Raw genomic sequence first — 13,352 nt, 5'->3', positions numbered from 1 at the left:
GGATGCAGGCACAGCAGTGCTGGGAGTGGGGGCTATGCCCTGCTGGCACTTGCCCAGTAGGGGCGGGGGAAGGTGTGATGCAGGCACGGCTCACTCTGGTTAGAAAGGGGCAAGCAGCTGAAGGGCATAGACCCTTCTCCCAGCACTACCATGCCTGCATCCCATACCCCCCTGCCCCAGCTGGGCAAGTGCCAGCAGAACGTAGCTCCTGCTCCCCATGCTGCCATGCCCACATCCCACACTTCACCACCCTGGCTGAGCAAGCCTGCTGCTTGTCCAGCTGGGGCAAGGGGGCATGGGATGCAGGTGCAGCAGCTCTGAGAGTGGTGGTTCTGCCCTGCTTCTGCTTGCTCCCTTCCACCCTGAGTGAGCTGTGCCTGCATCACCCCCACCCCCGCCCTGACCCAGCAAGTGGCAGTCAGGCAGAGCCCCCACTTCCAACTCTGCCATGCCTGTATCCCACACTCCCCACACCCTGGCTGGGAAAGTGGTGGGCTATGCCCTATTGCTGCTTGCCCAGCTAGGGTAGGGAGGGTCTGGGATGCAGGTGCAGCAGCACTGGGAGTGGAGGCTATGCCTTGCTGCTGCTTGCCCCCTTCCATGCCTGCATCATGCCCCGCCCCCAGCTGGGCAAGCAGCAGCACTGCCACAACTGCATCCCATGCTCTGAACCCCCATCCCTGAGTCCATACCCCCCCCCAGTCCCAATCCCTCTCTCACTGTGGAGGAATTGATATCCTCCCGCCCCCACAGCGCTTCCCTCCCCTCTCCACCCACCACAACAGACTTACCAGTTGAAGGCAGCTGCGTCCAGTGTCGTGAGGACTGCTGCTTGTTTAGTCTACAGCCAAATCCCCAAAGTGGAGCTGAATCTTTTCCAAATCAATTCGGAGGCTTCCGATTTGATTCAGACCTTTTAATTGGTCTCCTGATTCGATTTGGATTCAGAGATTCATCCGCTGAATCAGGCCAAATTTCCTCCAAGTTGAATTGACTACCAAAGCTTTGCACAGCCCTATCAATTACAGATATCAATTACATATCCAATGTAGCATCCTTCACGGTATAGATGAGAAAATACTCATTTTCTCTAACATAGGCAAATAATTTGTGTTTCCTTCAGCCTGCAGATCTTCTCAGCTCTCAAGTTCAAAAAAAATCTAACGACATGCTGTGGGGTGTCCTTCAGACCTCAAAGATGATGTTGACCACACTTTAATCACATTCATCCAATCCACTTCACTTACATAGGCCAAAGATCTAAAATGGCATCATATATTTCCTCAAAGAGTAAACACATACATGATCCGAAAAGCACTGAAAATCAGTTGCTTTCTTTCAACTTTTGTGGTCTTAGTTTGGTCAGACCTTTTATTTCTAGAAAATTATTTGTTTCTATTTGTAGTCAGTAATGTGTACATCTGTCAGTGTTATATAAATGCAGCCTATGATATCAATGGCTTCTATGTGTAGAGATTTTTTTTCTTTAGGAAGAGGGGCTATGAAATGTGAAATTTTGTGTGTGCACATATTTAAAGGATTGGATTTTAACTTTTTAGCTACACTTCAGTAGCTGCTTGTTACCATAGTTCTAAATGTATACAGACTTTTATTTTTTATTATTTTAAATATTCCTAGATATACATGAATGGTAACACTATTAACATAAATAGCTTACCATGGTGTTTCATTAACATAAAATACTAACATAAAATACAAAAGATTTGTATTTGTTTACCTGTTTTCCTTATTAAAAATAATTGCAGCATCATAATTTCACCCTATGTGTTGTATAACCCAAGTTTAGAAAGGCAGACTGCAGAAGATCTGGGAACTGATTCTCAAAATACTTCCTTCTCACTTTAGAGGCACTATCATCTCACCTTAATAATCTCAGTGATATTCAATAGAAAGCTTGCTTTGAACAATTATTTTTGTCAATTAATTTTATATAGTGGTTAAATTGCAGACTGACAGTTTATATAAATTTATAGTGATTAAATAAAAAAGTCAAAACAATGCCAGGAATGTCAGTCTGGGAATTTCAGTCTTTGTCTTTCCTGAGCCTTTTCCCTAGAACCTACTCCTCATTCACACATCCATACCATTTAATCATGCTATATGGTATATCAGCTATCATTTCCTTTGAGAACAAGGCAGGCACCAAATTTGCTTATCAAAAACACTTCTGAAATACCTAGATACAATGGGTTAGGCTAAGGGTAAGAGCTGCTTAAACTTGTGATCTCACTGCATTTCTTTTAAAATGTGGCAATACATTTATGTTAAACATACTATATGTCTGCACTTAACAATCATATTAGAAGTAAATGGCAATACTAGCAATAAGCCATGGACAAACACCAATGAGTTCAATGAGCTGTGAGTCAATATTGTCTTTATATGCATTACAGTGAAGCATTTTTCTAATGCAGAATACAGAGCACTAAAAATGTGTTATTACCCACATGACACTAATGACCTATAGTTAAAGACCAAATTCCTCTCAAATGAAAAGCATCCCTCTGTATCTGCTATTCAAATAAAAGAACTTTTGTATAGTATATTGCTGAATCTAGGATGCATTTCCAATAATGTATATAAAACAGACACATCGCAAGTGAAATTTTATTCTACATTTAGCACCAATCTCATTTGTCATATCACCCACAGTAGTATAATCAAATCAAGTGCCACATGCTCATTATCAGTCATTATCCCTTATCACCCCTTCCCTTCAGATAGAACTGAATGGTCATCACATTAACAGGCAATATGCTGTTCTTTTTCAAAATAGGGAGCACTGCACAGTTAAGTTCATGTCAGGAAGAGTGTGAGAATGAGATTACAGAAGAGAGTATTCTTGAATCAGCCAGCAGAAAAGTAGTTCATCATTCTTAAGGATGGTGGTATGCACCTGAAACTTGGGGTAACAAGGGAGCTCAGAAAAAAAAAATCAAATGAAACACAGCTATTTTGGATATCACTCATAGGTAACAGGGATATTAAACATTAAGTTCCTGCCTTCTTAATTTCACCCCTCTGCTCCTGTGTTTGATATATGGGACTAGGATTTGACCATTACAGGACCAATGTATATGAGAATGAATCATATCATAGTACCATTTTTCTCTATTGACTGTTTCCACTTGCTCTGCTGCAAAAGTTCTACTTCAGTGTTACAATTCAGTACTGTATATCCTTCTTCAAAGGCCTAAATTCAAGTACATGAGTTGCTCATTGAAGTCAATGGGTCTGCTCATGTGTTTAAAATTAGGCACCTGCCGAAGTACCTTGCTGAATTAGGGCCTGAGTGATTGCACACATGCAAAATATAACTGATGTCAATGGCAATAATAGGAACCCATAGAAACTGGTACTCTTGGCAGCCAGCTAGTTTGTCTATGCGTGAAAGCTGCTTCTGATTATTGTACTCATTTTTAAAAGTGAGATTATGTGCTGAAGCCAAGCTGACAGAATGACTGAGAAATGTAGTTCCTAGAATCACTATGCCCAAACTGAAAAAAATATTGCAGTTATTGAAAATAGAAAATTATCTATGATTGTATGTAAGAAAAAACACTATACTACAAATGCTTCCTTGATTTTAGTAAATGGCTATGCCTAGGGGAAAACATTTAAAAAAGATCATGGCTATAAGTCAATAACAAAATATTTAAGAGTGTGAATGCTCAGTCACTCAATATTATCATCTTCATGCAGAATCTGTCTAAGAAGCAAGAATTTTGAATAGATTTTAAGCTTTATGCGATGATAAGAAGTACATAAGGAAATTTATTAATTTTCTAGGGAAATGCTTGCAATTAAGGCAAATTTATGAAGAGGCACCTTAAAAAAATTGTCTTCATTCCTGTTGAATAATATATTTCCTTCTGTTATCTAACAGAGCTGAGGAATGTTTGCATAGCATGCACAGGTAGAAGGAATGAAACAATTTACAAATATGTTGGCTTGAAATTATGGCACTTTCAAGCTGAGTAATTTGCTCATTCTATTTTCACAGTTCTAAGTACTGCAAATACTGCAAAAAGATTAGTCTCACTTATTCCTTCTCTCTGATGCTATCACTCTCAAAAGCTGATCTTATTATGTCATGGGATCTTATTATGCCATGGAGGAATACAATAAGGCCAGATCCTTTTTCATTGATTTATCATTAATTTATCTTCTGCTTGTTCCAAGCTAATATGATGAGGAGCATGGAGGTGAACCTCTTTCACCTGTAGAAATGAGTAAGTCTTATTTTTTCAAAGAAAAGCCAGAGGCATATCTTTTTCTGCTCAATGTTCTCCCAATCTTTTCAATAATGTTCTGCTCAATGTTCTTCAGTTCTTTTCAAAAGCGTTTAGGTGCCCCCACAGACAGATCCTAGTAGTCCAGAGACACTTATCTCTCCATTCTCCATGGGTAGTCTTAACCTATTTGAGGATAATTCCACCCTGTCAGAATTTAATTTGATCCTAACAGTGTAAGAGGGAGAGTGTTTAGGGATTTGGGATCTCAGTGAAAAGATGTCTACTTGCATCAGTGTGTGCAACTTAAGAAACAATAGCATTGACTTGAACATAAACTAAGCTCTCTTGCTCTGGAAGCCAGATGGCTAGAGAATGATCAAATTAGGTTCCTGGGGCCACTCAGCCTCTGAGGGCAGAAATCCAGCTCTTCTGTGTCAGGTTACTAAAAGGGATGGAGCCAGTGGTGAATTCAGGGATGGGGGGGATCCCTTTGATTCCTGTGCCACTTAAAATTTTAAATGAACTAGCTGACAGTAGCAGCAGCTTTTCTGTTCAAGCAGCAGTGAGTGAGTCACTTGGCTTTGTGACTCATTATAATCTACTTGATTCTTTCTCAAATCTTCACTCCACAGGTGTTAATAGCCCTCTCTCCTTTTCACCAGTATTAATGTTCCACTAAACAAGCTATTCTTCTGCATTTTTGCTGAGTCTTAGTTCCTCCTGGTAAGGTAGCTCCTATTTCCTGGCTCTGCAGATTGTTTTTAGCTCTAGCTGAAAACATTAACACAGGTGAACATTAACTCAGGAAATAACTAGGTGAAGTATTGGATGCAGAGTCAATAGGCTCATGAAGGCTTACATTTATTTTATGATTCAGAAAGAGATGTATATTTATTTATAAGAAATACAGCACTCAATAAACATAATTTTTGCCTAGTTTGCCTATTTTGTTCTATTATTCGATTATTTTTGCCTATTATGTTCTATTTTTAATACAAAATGTATGATATATTAATTAATTAATACACATTCCAATAAAGTTATAATAATATAGCCCTAGGTACCTAGCATATTAGCAAAGCTTCCAGTTTCTTTTTACCTGGAGAAAAAATATGTATATGCACTGATGCACCACATCATCTGCACATTAGGTCTGTGCAAGGCTTCGGACCATGCATCGGATCCGGAGAAGCTTCGGATGCTTCGGCATCTGAAGCAGCATGTCTGGATCAAAGCACTGGCTTCAGTAGGCTTTCCAAAGCTGTTCAGAGCTTCCAAACTCCTTCAGAAAAGCTTCGGAGCTGCCTCGGAGATCTGGCTATAGGGTATAATGGAGTATCAATGAAATATTGATCAATGAAATATTGAAATATGACTATTGTTTTTCATCTGATTTGGATGAAACTTGCAGGAGTGGTAGTCTCTGCTGGGAGCATGAAGTCTGCCAAGTTTCAAGAAGATTGGTGCAGGGGTTGGGGGGAACTGCACCTCAAGCTGCTGACAGGCAAAACTTGTGACATAGATGACCCTGTGCGTGTTAAGGTGCAGCGGGCTGAAAACTGTAGGAGTGGTAGCCCCTGCTGCAGCCATGAAGCCTGACAACTGTCAAGGAGATAGGTGCAGGGGGATTTAACTTTAAACAAAGCTATAGATATTTCATTGATTCCCTATTATACCCTATGGCTGGATCTCCGAGGTGGCTCCGAAGCTTTGTAGCCGCTTTGGCTGGATCAAAGCAGAAACCCAGTCCAGAGCTCCAGATCGGATCCCTGGCATCCAAAGTGGCTGGATCAGAAGCCGGATCAAATATGTGCTTACTTGCACAGGCCTACTGCACATCTCTGTGGCTCAATAAAGTGAGTTCTACCCTGGTAGAGGTCACCTGCTCTCATGGCTGCTTATGCATTTAACCTAACGACTCTTTTATGCCAAATGTGTCACATGCATCTGGATTCATGCCATTTTAAGTAATGGTTTTATTTTGGCTTACATCTTAATTCCAAACAGCTTGCTCTGGCCCAATGGAGTTGTGTCAGTCTGAGGAGGAAGAAATTCTGTGTTGGACTGCACAGGGAGCTTGAAAAACAAACTTATCCCCAGCAATTAGTATGCCAGCTTCATCCTGCTTTGTCAGGTGGATGCAGAGAGAAATGTCACAGTGTGATTTCAATGTAAAGTGCAATTTCAGGAGAGATTTGGCAGTGGAGATCTGTCACCGTCCTGTAAAGCTAAATAGTGTACACATGTGGGCTTGTTTTTTTTCTGACAGGAAGGTAGAAATCTTCTATTTTTCTACTAATAATCTACTAGGAATTATTTTCTTTTTAGACAGAGAAGAAACCATCTCCTGCCCTATCACCTGTCAAGAATTCTGGGTAATATCTTCAAACATTCCAGGTCTGCATGGCAAAGATATTACAATGAGGACTTACACTAGAAAGTTTTCTGAACACTACAACAGCGACGTATAGTCCATTCTCACACATAGCTGTCCAGCTTTAAAAGAAGTGCTGGAGAATGGCCAGTATAATGGCTGACCTGTGGAAACTAAACCAGGGTCAGGCAAAATATTGCCCTTTAGGTGGATTTGGCCTGCCAGGCCATGCCATCTGGCCCCCAGTTCCCTTAAAAATTTTAGAAAGTTAATTTTTATCTGCCCTGGCTGCCTGTCAAAATGCCACCCTTAGACACCTAAAGGCCACAAAAGTAACGCTTAAGGGCATTTATCCATGTGCTCTAGGAGTTGGGGGGCACTATAATTAGAGAGGCTCCAAGAGTCACTCTATTTAGAGTGCCTGGAGCATCACATCTATCAGCTTCCCCACACTGAAAAATGGTGGTGGGAGCACTTTAACTAAAGCTTGTTTGACAAGCTTTAATTAAATTGCCCCTACCACTGTTTTTCAGTGCAAGGAGGTTGATAGATGTGACACTGGAGTCTGCTATAATGCGTTAATCAAGTCTGCTCTGGAGCACATTAATAGAGTCTTCTCTGATGCCCTGTAATTTCAACATGTTGGAGCAGCCTCGTTACACGTGTATAGGTGCCTGTTAGACCCAGACTCCAAGCAGTGCCTGACTAGGGAGACAACGGTCCATTTACCCATGAATCCTGTTGCTCATTAGCCAGAGCACAGCAGGGAGCAAACACCATCACATATTGCTCGCAACAACTTTATTCAGAATGGAGACAGTTTCAGGCCAGCTTGCTCACCGATAGAATATGGGGAGCCACAATGAGCAATAGTTTTCTCCCATATTTATACACTTTGGTTTATACTCATTAACATTTATTTTCCCCTTTCCCCTGCTATGTTCCACCCATTTCTACTCCCATCTCAAGCTCCACCTCTGTTTACTGCTTGCTTCATTAGCATGGAATTGCCTATGCATTTTACTCATCTACATGTCTTTTTGCTATGAGTTCATATCTAAGACTGTGACTCCTTTTCTCAAGCAATGGGTAGAATTTGACCAAAACCTGGAAGCTTCTGGAGGCTTCTTCACCAATCACCATTCTCCTTTTTTGCATATGTTCATCTCAGATTCTGTTACCAATTATGTGTTGTTTTTCACATTACAGTCTGTTTTTTTGTCTCATGTTGTATCATCTTCCACCTTTTTTTGGGCCCCTGTATCTTATTTCGCTCCTCACTGTAGCTGGTTCACAGCACACAGATTTACACAGATTTATTTGCTGCTTTTCCCTCAGAAAATGGTTGACACAGTTAAAGTGGTTACTTAGCAAAAGCAAATGGTTGGGTTAGCTATCATTCTGCCTTGTGGTCAGCAGCTCTGCTAGGCCATAGGTCAAAGCCTTGTATTCAGCTGCAGATTCAGTGCTTCCTAATATCCAAATATTGTCACCCTAACAGTGTCCATTGTTTTTTAGAGTTAGAATAGGATCTGGACCTGAATCCTTTTTTAATGATATTGGAGCACACTTAGCAGATGGACCTTTTACCTCTGAACAGAAGTCAAAAATAAGATTCAGGGTATGAGGGTAATACATTAAAACTAGTTCAGACAACTTGTTACTTATCAATAGCTCATCCATAAGAACTCCATGCAAATTTGCTTGGTGAGCTAGCAATGGATTTTGATATGTAAGTATGATATGGGATTGACAGACAAATAATTATAATAATTCAAGTACGTGTTAGAAAAATCTACTGAATATTTCCAAATGGATTTATACAATATCTAATGTTTCTTAAACATAACAATTCAAGGTCCCGGTTCCAAGTAGCCAGATTTATTTTCTGTTTCTGAGTGTGTGGTCATGGTATGAATCAAAATCCAGAATTTAATCTTGACTCCACTGAAATCAGTATTTTTTCACTGACTTTCCCCATGTCAGGATTTCACCTCTGACCAATAAACAACAAAGTTGGTACTTTCAAAAACTCTTCAGTGGGTGCATCTACATATGCATTTGATCCAGGCTCAGTTTACTCTGGTGTAAGTGTTCTGGACAGGCATCTACACATGAGGGGATTAGGGATCAGATTTGCACCCAGACCCCTGCATCCATCCCAGGGCTGCCACTACCAGAGCTGTCACTGCTGCTGCCACTGGCAGCGAAGCTGGTGAGGGGATCCATGATGCCACTGCCAGGACTGCAATCACCCTCCTGGGCCTCCAGCCCCATTGACTCTAGGCCCATGAGGCCAGCCAGGATTGGTAGCTGCACATCATCCAGCAGACCTGGAATGATGTGAAGTGGTTGGACAGCTTCTGCATGGTGCAGGCCAGCTTCTGCGACCTGCTCCATTAGCTCCAGCCCCAGGAGGAAGTGTGGCTCACAGAGGATGACTGACGACAGCAGTGGACCCCACTGCTGAGGCCCCAGGAGAGCCATGCATCTGCCAGTGGAAGCCAGGTCATTGGGTGTGGGAGGCTTTAACTGACCACCTCCTCTTGCACTCCGTGCTATAGCCCACCTGCCCTACCACCCACAGACCCCCCGACAGCCCAACATCAGCATCACACTCACTACAGCCTTGTGTCAGAAGAACAAGTCTTTATTCCTTTCACATCACATAGGCACTCCTCCAACCTTCCTTCCCAACAAACAGAGCCCCCTCCCACCTCCCTCCACAACAAAGTCCCTCTACCACCAATCCTACCCACCAACAATAAAGAAGCCCTCTTCCCTGTGCAAACCATTTACAAAGTGATTTGTGTGGTTTCCTACTTGTATTTGCAAGGAGGAAATATAAGTGGGATTAAGGGTTTTTACTAAACAGTAAGTGCATGCATATATAGACACGTTCACTTACTGTACAGTAAAATACTAATGCACAGTAACATGTCTTGTATAGACATGTCTCCAGTGACTATAATATTAGGAGTAATTCAGGAAAATAATGGTGAGAAATTAATAATTTGTTTCTCCTTATTCTTCTCTACCTTCTTGCATTTAGCACTTATTTCTTACATTGTATTTGGAACATAAACATTCTGGAGATGAGATAATCAGTTTTGTTCTGTGTTTTACATGACCTAACACAACTGGACTTATTCCAGGACTGGGACTTCTAGGTTCTTTGGTAATATTAATAATAATTATAAACATGGAAATTCTCTAAACAGTGTGTTTTTCCATGCATATCCCTTGCAATAAAATGGTTTGGAAAAAAAATTAAAATGGAAACCCAGAAGTTTTAATTTGAGCCAAATGTTCAGTAAAACTATTCAGTATATATTTTTAAATACTGCAAATATTTAACTTACTCCTAGTATTTTTTATTTAATCCTGAAGCCAGATTCACCAGAATTATCCTGCTTTTCTTAGCTTAAATTACATGAAAGGCATTTCATAAGCAGCTTAATAACATAGGTCTCAATCCTCTGGGCTCAGGGAACAAGAAGGAATAGGTGGATATCTACCTTTTTTCTCCTTAGGGCTTTCTAGTGTTTCATGGTTGGAATATACCTCTTGGTAACTTTCTACTGATCCAAGATGATTACAGTTCAGTCACATTGTGTCCTACCCCAAGTGTACTAGCAGAATGAAACCACTAAAAAGAGAAATCATAGTTATTTAAAGGGAAATGATTAGCTAAAACATTATTTGACATTTTAGGGAGTTGGTAGTAGGGTGTTGCTGTTTATTAAAGGGATAGAGCATTCTGATTTTCTATTCCAAAATTTATTTTTATTATTTCATATTATATATTATATATTTTTAAAACAAAGTTGAAATCAGATTGAAATAAAATGTTTGAATATGAACTAATATTTCTTTGTTTTAGTTTTTTCCATTTACAAGGAATCAAAATTGTGTGTGTGTTTCAAATTTTAAAAATATTAGCATAACAGAAATGGTCTTGAAATTGAAATTCCAGTTCCCAGTCAGCCTTTTTTAATCCCCTCTTTTGCTCCACAGTGAAATCTCAAAGGAAATGAAGCAGGGAGTATGCATGTAGGTTCTTTTTATTTGTTTCTTTTTCATCAGTTTTATGTGAGAGTATTTATCCCCCAAGGGAAAAATGGTGGTAAAAAATAAGTAGCCACTGTTATATCTTATTTCCCTACGGTTAGTTCCACCTCTCTAAAAGTAATTTGCATGACTTTTTAAAACTATCTTTATATCTTTAATATAAACCAAATTAAAAAGCCTTGAAAAGTTGTTTATTTACTCCCAACAGAATGTAACTATTAACATGTTATAATTTAAAGCAACACTTGATTCTTATTCGACATCCAGTTATTATTAAACATTTCTCAAGTTCACCATTAATACCTAGTAATTATCAACTATGTGGTTAATATTTATTACTCCCCATATTTGGTTACTACCTTCTTAATTACAAGGTTTCAACTGTATCATTTAACAGCCACGCATCTTCACTTAACAGATGAACATCTTTCATTTAAAAATGTGATTTCCTTGTTCCATTTATTAATGGAAGTCCTTGATGATAGAAATGGATTGCAATGACCATCAAGGGAAATTATTTAAGTATCAGTAGCTTAACATTTTTATTTCCTACAACACCTACCAAATTTATTTTGAAAGCAGTATTCGGTGACAACATATAACAGGTTTTTAATTCTCATCTCCTGCAGATTATAATACTAGAACTCCATCAAGATGTAAGTATATGACTATTTCTGAGAAAGAAAGAAAATGCCCTGTAAGACTTGGTGAGAACTTAAGTCTCACTGGGCACATCTACATGTGCATGTTAATATGAAGCAATCAATCAACTATGAAGCTTACTGCCTTACAGTGTATTGCTCTGGACATACTGTCTTCCTGTGTGCCCAGGCCTGCAGCATATTGAGCTGCATTGAAGCAATCCTGGCTGGCAAGAGGCCCCAGGGATCAGCCTGCCACCTGGGGTTGCTACAGCCTGGCTCAATGTGTTGTGAAGGGGCTGGCTGGGACACAAGAGTGCTTCTGTATGGGTTTAGCTGGAAAGCAGCCCCCACAATGAAGCACCCTCATGCCCCAGCCAGCCAGAGCAGTGTCTATGTGTGTGCTGCTGTGGAGTAAAAAACTCTGCAGCAGAACGGTACTTGTAGTTACAAGTATTTACTAAGTTATTCCACTCCTGCTGTGGAGTAAATTATTTTATTGAAGCCTAATGGGGTGCACACATAGACACACAACATTTACTGCAAATTTAATTAGTTTACTGTGCAGTAACTGTCTTGTTTAGATGTGCCCACTCAGAATCTTATAAGCTCTGCCCCTGAACTGCTTGAAGCTGAGATGGCATTTCCTCAGGAAAATGATTTGCTTCTTCTGGAAAGATGTTCTGGGAATTTCAATCCTAATTTAAGAGGTATTACCATGAAGGCATTAGCTAATGGTATTGTAACTGGTCTATATAAAACAAAAAGATTTCAGTGCATAAGGGTGTTATTACATGTCACAATTTGCATTTTCTAAACCTTTGGAAAGTTATGTGGTATTAAAGTTAAACCATGCTGTGAGCACTTTAAGGTTTGATGCCATCACTTACCTATGCAGCTCTGCCTTGCCATAAGAGGGCTGGCAAGCAGAGGTGTGGCTAGGAGCTTCCAATTCTGCCCTATGGCTCCCTGGCTATCTCCAGCTCTCCTGCTCTGTGAGGACTACTCAGCTCTGCAGCTCCCCAAGGGCTCACTGGCAGCTGCCCAACTCCCAAGCTCTCCAGCAGCTGCTCCATTCTCCCACAGCTCTCCTACTCTCTGGCGGTCCCATGGGTCACTGGCTATCCAGCAGCTGCCCAGCTCTCCAGATACTTATCTTTCTGGTGGGTTCCCAGTTTTCCTGAAGTCCTCCTGCTGGTCTCTGGCTCTCCCATAGCTCTCTAGTTCTCTAGGAGCTGCCCAGTGCTCTGGCACTTTTGTAGCACTCTGGCTGTCTAGCAGCCATCTGGCTCCCCAGCTCTACATTTAACCTGCATCTCCATGGCTTTCTACTCTCTATCTGCCTGGGGTAGTAGAATTTAGGAAGATAGATTATCGACAAAGGTTAGCGGGAGGGGAACTGGAAACAGACATACTGGGATGACGGTAGATGACAAATTGCTCGTATTGGTCCCATGAAGCAGACTGACATTACAGTAACACATTGGGCTCATCTACACAAGATGCCTCATGTACACAAGATGCTATTAGCCTAAATTTAAGGTGCATTAAAGCATTCATCTACACACATGTGCCTTTAATGCACTTTAAAAATGGTGCATTTAGGTTATTTGTGCCTAGATTTGATACCTGCAAATGCAAATGCAGGTATCAAATTTAGGTTTGAATGGTTAAAGCACATTAATGAATGTGTACCTATGTTAAAACACATTAACACTATGTGTGTGGACTAATTTGGGACTAATTTTGGTCCCAAGTTAGTCCACACACAGCATTAATGCACCTGTAGACACCTGCCTAAATCCACTTAATGTGCATTAAGCTAACAAGCATTACATTTAAGCACGCTTAATTGCATATGTAGAAATGCCCATTGTGTAACATCTGCCAGAGTACTCCTCACCCAAAGAGGCTTAACTTTAAGATGCTCAGAGGGAACTTGATATAATTTTTCCCACTTAAATGTGTGGACATCTGCATTGTAAGTACATTTAAATTATGCCCAGAGTA

At 40.4% G+C, this 13,352-nt stretch overlaps 1 long non-coding RNA gene across 1 annotated transcript; it reads right to left on the bottom strand.

The window, feature by feature from the left end:
• Positions 1 to 8,262: 8,262 nt before the first annotated feature.
• LOC109299864 lies at positions 8,263 to 13,127 on the bottom strand. Its single transcript, XR_002098039.1, has 3 exons — positions 13,052 to 13,127; positions 8,599 to 8,601; positions 8,263 to 8,273 (listed from the first exon to the last, which is right to left on the bottom strand). It is a non-coding gene; the product is annotated as an uncharacterized LOC109299864 (long non-coding RNA).
• Between the last annotated feature and the right edge of the window lie 225 nt (positions 13,128 to 13,352).

Source organism: Gavialis gangeticus, unplaced genomic scaffold, assembly GCF_001723915.1.
Source record: "Gavialis gangeticus isolate Ggan-Ray unplaced genomic scaffold, GavGan_comp1, whole genome shotgun sequence".
Lineage (NCBI taxonomy): Eukaryota > Metazoa > Chordata > Crocodylia > Gavialidae > Gavialis > Gavialis gangeticus.
The sequence above is the reverse complement of the archived record's forward strand: the minus strand, read 5'-3'. Positions and strand labels throughout refer to the sequence as shown.